Source organism: Pavona decussata, unplaced genomic scaffold (genome assembly GCF_977016875.1).
Source record: "Pavona decussata unplaced genomic scaffold, jaPavDecu1.1 SCAFFOLD_36, whole genome shotgun sequence".
NCBI classification, from domain to species: domain Eukaryota; kingdom Metazoa; phylum Cnidaria; class Anthozoa; order Scleractinia; family Agariciidae; genus Pavona; species Pavona decussata.
The window spans coordinates 528,947-537,939 of NW_028145458.1; the positions used below are offsets into that span (position 1 = coordinate 528,947).

General features: G+C 40.9%; 1 long non-coding RNA gene across 1 annotated transcript; it reads right to left on the minus strand.

Annotated features, from left to right (window-relative positions):
* Nucleotides 1-5,184: 5,184 nt before the first annotated feature.
* Nucleotides 5,185-8,377, minus strand: LOC146484212 (uncharacterized). Its single transcript, XR_014863661.1, has 2 exons — nt 8,237-8,377; nt 5,185-5,632 (listed from the first exon to the last, which is right to left on the minus strand). It is a non-coding gene; the product is annotated as an uncharacterized LOC146484212 (long non-coding RNA).
* Nucleotides 8,378-8,993: the final 616 nt, after the last annotated feature.

The following is an 8,993-nucleotide window of genomic DNA, read 5'->3' on the forward strand; positions in this document are numbered from 1 at the left end:
AAAGTTGAACTTTGAGTCATATTGTCCTTTATCCATCGAGGCGAAAGAAAAGCTTGCAACCATTGCTCGTTGAAGCTAACCATTCAACATTTTCCTTATTATACGAAATTAACTCGTGTTAATTAAGGTATTCGAAATTAACGCGAATTGAAGGGAAAATTACTTCCCCAGTAAAGGAGATTAACGCGAAAGGGCTGAAAGGAGTGCTAAAAATTCAAAATGAGGGAAATTAACGCGACTTACGCAAAGAAAAAGAATTTGTTCAAACCAAAGAGGAACACATTTATTTCAACACTAAGTGTAAAAATCCAAAATGTAAACAATGTTCGTGGAATTGTCCCTAAACCTAGGGGTTAAGCAAAGCAATGTGGCGACTTCGAGCATTCATCACAGTGTCCATGTTACCGGCGGCTTTTACCGGTTTTTGGAGTGTATCGAGAATTTGGAGCGAAAACAATGGAAATTAAGGTCGCAAACATTAACGCGCCACTTAATGACGCGGAAATTAACGTTGACAGAAATTAACGCGCTTGGAGTCTTCGTCCTCTCGAGAACATCCTTGTTGGATACTCTATTCTGCCTGGATGTACTCGAAGGCAAAGTCAAAAGGCAACGCAGATGAAAATGCGAGGTTTTTTACAGCAAATAATATTCATTTTATTGTTGGAGTATTGTTCAGTGGCCATCATAAAATGGATAAAATGTATTAGATGGAGTTCATTTTATCTGCTGGATACAAACGATTGATCCAATGGATAAAGTTATCCGCTCTTTGAATAACCGAAACCTGTTCTTTACAATGTTTAATTTACGCAAAACTCCGAGAACTCTGTCTCAGGATCCAATGGATACCGCATAAAAATTGAGCAAACGTAAAAAATGGCGCACAACGACGAACGTTCTTTAACTTTCCGAATTATTTTTGTCGTCTCTCCTTAAGGACAATTTGGTAACAAAAAAACCACCATACATGGCTTTGTATTTACTGCTTTTTACAATAATTGTTGCTTAATTTTCTCTAAAAAATACCACGCTATCCCCAATTTTCTTTCTGGATATGAGCACATTCTAAGACCTGCTATTCCCGCATAGTCATAACCTGTGCAAAAAATACTACTGTATTAGGAGGTACCGTCCTTATTCAGTGAAGCTAATCAATCTCTCATGTCGCTAATTCGGTAGTCGGATTAATATTAATATTAATATTACATCATTGCTTTATGGAAATAGTGATAGATAAAACTATTTCGAGTACGGATGGTGTGGAGGCGCCATGTAGTAAAAGAGTGCTGACTCCTTAAATTGACTTCGCACTCATTCTTGGGAGGCAGTAAGCTATACAGCTTGTGCGAGGGATTAGACAGGATGGAATTAAAAAGATTATCACATAAGAACTCGCGGCGTTCGTGTAAGGGAACTAGACCGGTCAAAAGAAGCGCCTCATTGTACGAAAAATCAGGATAGATAATACGCAAAGCTCGCCTTTGACAACTCTCAAGACTGATCTACTGAAAGGTATTGCGGGAGGCTATGATGATAAACAGGGCATGCGTATTCAGTGACAGGCCTAATACAAGTCAAATAGAAGAGCAAAAGTTCCTCCGACTTGACTTGTGCACGCTTAAGCTGACGCAAAAAATACAGGCGCTTGTTTACTTTCTGTACAACCTCGGATACGTGATTATTCCACGTAAGATCGCAAGATATCTGCAAACCTAAGATCATTGCTTGCTCTACACACTCTAAGTCCTGACCATTAACCTTAATTGGATCAAAGTTCTTTCTAGAGTGACTGAATGTTATACGCAGTTCCTTGCACTTGGTTTCATTTAGTTGGAACTTATTAGCAGAAGCTTGCGTCGCGAGTTCGTCAACCGCTTGTTGGACTTTGCTGACCTCAGACTTCATGACTGTTTCAGAAATAGTGGAGTCATCGACATATTTCCACATGTCTGTACCCGGGATGACAGGACAGGACAGGACAGAAAGTCCACTATCCAGTCAATTATTCCGCTTGGGAGATCGTATGAAATGAGCTTCTGAACTAGGATCTGGTGGTCAATAAGGTCAAACGCCTTGCGGAAGTCAAACAGGATGGTTCTGACAGTTGCACCGTTCCCATCCGTAGCACTAAGCTATGAGTGGACCATGCTTATTAGTGCCTGTGTCGTACTGGAACCTGGCACAGTCCCAACCTGCCGTACATCCACTTTCGCCAAAACAGCAGGCTTGAGGAAACTCTCCACGACGAAATCTTCAGCAACCTTAGAAAGCACGGGAGTCAGGGATATTGGACGTAGATGTTTGTTTACATCGTATATTGGATTCTGCTTTGGTACGGGAGTGATGTTAGCGTCCTTCCAAGCCTGAGGCAACCGTGCTTCCTTAAACGAACAGTTAAGGATATCAGACACAGACAGTGCTAGCAAATCCGCATTCGCTTTAAGAAGCCAACCGGGAATTCCGTCCGGACCGGTCGCCTTAGTTGGATGTAAGGCAGATAGCTTCTTTAAAACAGAGAATTCTGATACCTGGAAAGCACTCTCCTGGTCAGAGTTGGTGGAGGTGTTAGGTGAAAGGGGGGTGAAGACGCGCATAGGAGCCAAGAACGCCTGGTTGATAGTGTTAGCAACGTCTATCGTGCTTGGAGGCGAACCTCTCTGACCACAATCAATATGTTGGTAGAGAGAAGCTGGATTAGCGCCTCTTGAAGCTGCGTCTGACGTACCACTGAGCTTCTTTACCTCACGCCACCAAACTGCGGGTTTACAGTCCTTCATATGTTCAACCTTGGAGTTATAGAACTTTGCGCAGCATGCTTTCATCTCAAGATTAACGCGATTTCGTAGGGCGCGGTACTGCTCCTGGTCGCCTTGAGCGAGGGCCTTTTGGCGGCTGTGAATGAGACCCTTCAATTGTTGATTGACCCAGGGCGGCTCGTTTGTTTGTACCGACTTAGACTTCAGGGTGAGGAGAATGTCCATTCCGGTCTTAACTATGGTCTCCAGCATTTCCACTTTGCCCTCTCAAGAATCTTTACTATCGATAAGTGTCTTAACGTCCACATTTTCGAGATACGTGCGCATAGCCATACGCATTGTAGGCCGTAAGTCTCTCGATTTCACGGTGAGTTTAGTTCTTGGTTGTTGGGAACGCGAGAGCGGCTGAACCTCCACAGAAATATGATCGGACAAACCGAGAGCAGGGCGCTGGATCGGAGGGGCATAGAACTCCTTCACATTTGTTAACACCGGATCTAAGGTATTTCTGCCGCGGGTTGGAAAGGTAACGATTTGCTTCAAATTAAAGCCGTTCCTAAGGCGCGAAGATTTCTTTAACAGAGTTTTATTGAAGTCACAAATTATCCCGCAGCCAGGGAAGTGAGCCTCAACCAAAGATAAACAGTTATACAAATAATCCAGCATAGGCGAATCCGCGGCGCTCGGAGAATGATAAACAACTCCAACAATAATGCTGGTAATGCCCCTTGGGAGAGGCGAAGGCCGTATTTGAGTCCAAATAACTTCAAACTTCCTATCCATAATGTCCTCAATGATCTTGAATTGGATAGACTCTTTAATGTACAGACACACTCCCCCATGCGCTGCTTCAGTTCGATCTCACGTTATAGCCAGAAATAGCGACAATATTATTGTCAATGAGCAATCATCTGTAAATTTTTTGGCAGTACCAATGAGGTTGAACACTTACATAATTCGCATCTGCGCCTCGGCCTGTTGTTATTCATATTTTCAGTTTCATAGCGGCCTAGGAATTTTTATTTCGTCTATTTGTAAAGCACTTTTCATCATATTTATGTTAAAAGGCGCTATAGTAAGTTTATAAATTATTAGTCGCAGAAAAAAATCCCCACCCTCCTTTCCCTTTCATTGCCAGCAATGAGATTCCTAATAATAGATGTAATTTTTTCAGTCAGTGACACACGATACACAGGCAAACTCGGAAAAAAATCCCAGGATGGCCTTCCTTAGTTCAGTAGCTAAGTGGTAGGTTCGACTTCTGTTGGAAGAACTTGGGCTTCTTTTTTGACACTGACTGAATGACATGCATCTATCATTTATCACCAGGCTTAAAACATAACATCACAATAAGGCCCACCTACACACAGTCACTTCCTTATTCTCTGTACAAGGGCGCGCCAAACAACGAAAAAGCCATCTCGGGAGTCTATGAGACTATTGAGTCAAGAAAAATATCCCGCTGCACACGCATTTGTTGACATAACGCTTTGTAAAGAGCGCGGCCGTGCTTTGATTAGAGGCCTATTGTTAACTTTACCACGCGTTGGGATTTACTTCGCGAATTCAACCGTTTGATTGACAGCAGTCGAAATCTGCAAAGGGACTCGAGTATTCCCAAAGCAAAATCTGCTGGCCAATCACAGACGTCCAGTTCTGGATGTGAAAATTATTACTCCGCGCGTTGGGAAACTGAGCAATGCAAGTACATGTCGCGAAAGACAATAGCATTCTGGAAGATGTATAGCATTCTTGAAAATTTTCCGTTTGTTTTTCTAAAAACCAGCTGGCCACTCAACTTCCCGCCGAAGCAGGGTTAACTTGAGTACGTACGTAGGTAGGGACGGTCGCACACGGGTTAACAATTTCTGTTAGCTATGGGGCTCCGCGCGCGCCTCCGCTATTGATTGAAGTTGACTATTTAGACAATAGGGGAAATGTCCAGTTACTATCTCACACGTTATTTCGTTTAATATTTTGCTATACGATTAGCAAAATTCGCACAACTTTCACAACCATCGAGAATGAAAAACAAAATCAATCGTGGTCCTCTCGTACATGTTGGTGTTGGCTACTTGCTTCCAATTCTGATTCGATCACTGCGCCGTTTGAGTTTGAGTTTGTTGTGATTGGGCAGAATAATTTCTTTGATTTTGGTTCTCTGACACTGAATTGAAAACCGCTTTCAGTATATCCCCGTTATCATGTTAGTCTTACGTAAATCATTTTATGGTTTTCATAAACGGTGGTGCGGGATATTACCCTTCATTCCATACCTTCAAATGGTTTGTTATTCTGGGGTATAACTTTGTGATCCTTGTAATTTTGAAAGGAAAAGGATCTTTCCCTCATTAAGGAAGGGCTGAGGGATCATTACCCCTTAGTAGCCATACCGTTACTCTGTACATAGTATAAACACTGTACGTAGGTTTTCTTCATTTATTCCTTATCCCTCTGATGTCTTCACAATACAGGGCCATGGTTCTCCAACATTGCTCATTGATAAAGTACCAGTGACCTGTAACCAGTGCCATTTCCTGACAAAGTTTCATTCTTCAGTTAATTTACTTTACATTGAAGTATTTCAAGAACAGTTCATGCCCTGGTCTTTGTTACACATCATATATATTACGGTTTTTTAAATCATTTCTGTCATCAGTATCACGTGGTAGTCCTCTTTTATACCCGGGACATTTTCCAAAGCAGCCTTGTGCTTTAGGATCACAATCATATTGTATACATGCAAAATTGTAACAACTGTTCACACATAAGGAATACTCCAAGACGCAGTAGCCTACACAGTCAGGAGCACAGTCCGCAGTTTGCGAAAGGAAAACAGCAACAATGAATCCAATAAAGAGGAAGTTCGCCATCTAGAATTGTAAAAGTACATTATTGGCTCTGACCAAAGAAGATCCAGTAATAGCCGTACTTGGAAGTAGAATATAATGAAACATATAAACAATAGCCTCCATTTGGCGCGAAAATATGCTCAGATATTTGTCCGCGGACATTATCTGTTCCGAGAAGCGAACAGTTTTCCGAGAGAGAAGCTCGAGGAAAACTGTGAGCTTCGAGGAGCAGATAACGTCCAAGGACAAATATCTGAGCATATTTTTAAAGCCAAATGGAGGCTACTGTGGTTATTATCCTTCAAATTTATTTCGCAACATGTAGCAACGAGCTCGAGTATTTGAACATTTCGTTTAAGAACAGTTTACCGTCAAAAACGTTTAGAGCGTATGTTGTTTTCTGTCACAAAAGCAAACCGTTCACCTTCTTGACATTAACTTTAATTGTAAACAAGACGCGCCTTGAAGTTTTTGAAATTGAGGAATATCACTTGGGGAACATCATCGGATATTGCCCAGTTTTAGCTGGGGTATATTCGGTCACGTGAGGCGTTTAGACCAATCGCGCGCGAGCGAAAATATTTGATGGATTATAATTAACAATTATTCCACGAGCACGCGTTGGATATGAGATGATAGATAGCCAACGAGGCGCGTAGCGCCGAGTTGGCTATAATCATCTCATATCCAACAAGCGCAAGTGGAATAATTGTTTTATTAAAAACAACCGAGAAATATTGCTAGATCTTACTGATTTCGCTGTGCAAGAACGACCAGAAGGCAATTTAATGGTCGCCATTTCTCGGCCATGGTATAATTGCTCATATACCATGGCCGCTAAGCCAATCAAATCCCTCGAATTGCATTATACAATGATGCAGTTTTTAATAACATGTGTTTTTCAGTAAACTGCGAGTGAAATTCATTCAGATTAGCACGTAAAAGAGCATCGTAATAACATGTAATATAATAATTCATTCACCGATTAGCACATGAAAGAGCAACCCAGTTAATATACGCAAATTAGGCAGTTGCCAAAGGAAAGTCTTATAATAGAAAGACAGCATCTGTGCAGATTTATAAAAAGGTCGTTCTGTTGATATATCTAAATTTTGGGATGGCGGCCTAATTGACTGCCCACCTTGCAACTTGGAGGTCCGGTGAGCGCACTTCCAAAATTGTTTCTTTGAGGTTAGCGAAGTGAAAAGATAGTGTAATATATCAACCTTGAACCGCCAACTTGATTTTCTGGTAATATATTAAACCGCAGAAAACCATCAAAAATTGACTCAAAAGTATTTTGTGTAGCTGGCGGTATTGTCCGCGCGAGATTTTAAAGTTTTTGCGCGGAGCCGCTATTAGCGGAGTAAGCCATGACAACGAGCGGCAGAATCCGCGAGAAGATATTTCAAATTGCCTCTTTCCCATAACCCCTAGCGTCCTCGCTGCTCGTTCGCCCAGCTGATTCGCCCATCTCCCCACCAGCTACACGACGCTAACTCAAAGGTAATTAAAAACAATCAAGAAACACCAAAATAGTGGGAAAACGTAAAGTTATGATATGAGCGTAAGCTTAAAATTTCAAAATGGAAAAAGTTGTACTATGTATGCTAATTTCCCCATGGCAGCGGTTGCCATGGGAAAATCAGCACACATAGTAACGGAGGTAGTATTTCACCAAATTGTTGCCAGACAATGTTAGGAAATTCACAACAAGTTGAAATGGATTTGTACAGAAGACAAGTTAATGGTAATGCAAACATGTCAATTGAAGGTGTTCGTGATCATCAATAAACCACACTTGACCAAACATTATCATTTCACAGAGTGCAACACACAAACGTCCGCCTCAAATCCAAAATAGTTTCTGAGAACTCCGAACCAGTATGTATCAAACGGTGCTGCACGGAACACCCAACGGATCGTTCAGCGCTGTGAAATGTTTTCTCAGAAAGCTCTTTTGAGAGTTATTTCAGATGGTTGAATTGAATTGTGATTAAAATACAAGGAAATTTCTAACTTTCAACATTTCACCTCCACCAAAACCTCGATTGCGATCGATCCTCGATCACGCGAGAGAAAACCGTGGCAGTGGGAGGCTGAAAAGGTGCGGTCGAGCAATTATTTCGCTCGTAAATTCGCTTTACCATTTAAAAATAATAACGACTGTGGGCAAACATCTCTTTTGTCCTTCAATTAAAATACACGTTTTTGAAGCTGGAAATTGAAAGAAATAGTCCAAAGAACACTCAACTGCCGCAAAAGAGGATATTAGGATTTTGAGATGAACTGCACGATTAAACTGAAGTGCGGACTTCACACGGATTCAAGAATGGGAAACACTACATTACGGTTAATCGCGTTGTTTTCAGTACGGTACATGCAGTAAAATAAAACCTCTGAATCTGAAAACATAAGGAGAGAAGGAGTTCGCTTACAGAATGCTTTGATTAAGTCTACTTTTTCAGTTGCAATAAAACTCTAAATAGCAGTGAGGCAGACCCACACTCTGGCTTCGCCTCGGTTAAAAAGTAGTTCGGAGTAATTTACATAATTTGAGTTTTAAAACAAATTGTTTAAAAACTTCTTTCTCAACCACTAAAGAATTAACCGAAATATACTTACGTTTTCTTACTCCAAACATACAATTAAACTCTTTCCTATGCAAAACGTTGGTATCTCCTCCTGGAAGATGTGTTCATCTGTGATCTGTGAGTTGTTGTTTAACGTCTTTTAACGTAAGGCGATTGCGTTATGCAAATGTACGTCTAGTACTTTCCCATAACTATCGACCCGCAAACTAAAACAACATTTTCTTTATGTTAATATCCATAAGTGTCTCGAGTTTATTCAGTTTTACTCTAGAATGATTAAGTCTTTAGGATCAATTGTCATAGAAGCCTTCTGTTACCAATATGAGGTCATCACACGCATGCCCACACAAACACATCTGCTATTCAACAATCACTGAATGAATTCATGAACAATATGCTTTACAAAACTACTACAGGCGTCAAAATTAGTCGTTTTTACTCATTGCTCATCCTTTGCCGCGTAACGTTTCAAAGAAAAGAAACACAGAACGTTAATACGACAAAAGAGGTTACAGAGCAACTTTTAATAGCACTGTTATTGGTTCGATTGGTGATTAAACTGACAACCAAAAAGAGTGTGTTTACATTTATAAGAGATAATGAGGCGCCTTTCGAAAACAAAGTGGTCATATGAGTGGTAGCATTCAATAATGGACAGCTGCTACTTGCTTTTTCATTTATTTTAAGAACAAGACCACATAAAGAGACGTTATGAACTAAATGAACCTGTTGTTATTTGCTTTTGAAAAACTCGCACTACTTGGGTCGAATGGCTGTTTGCCAGGGAT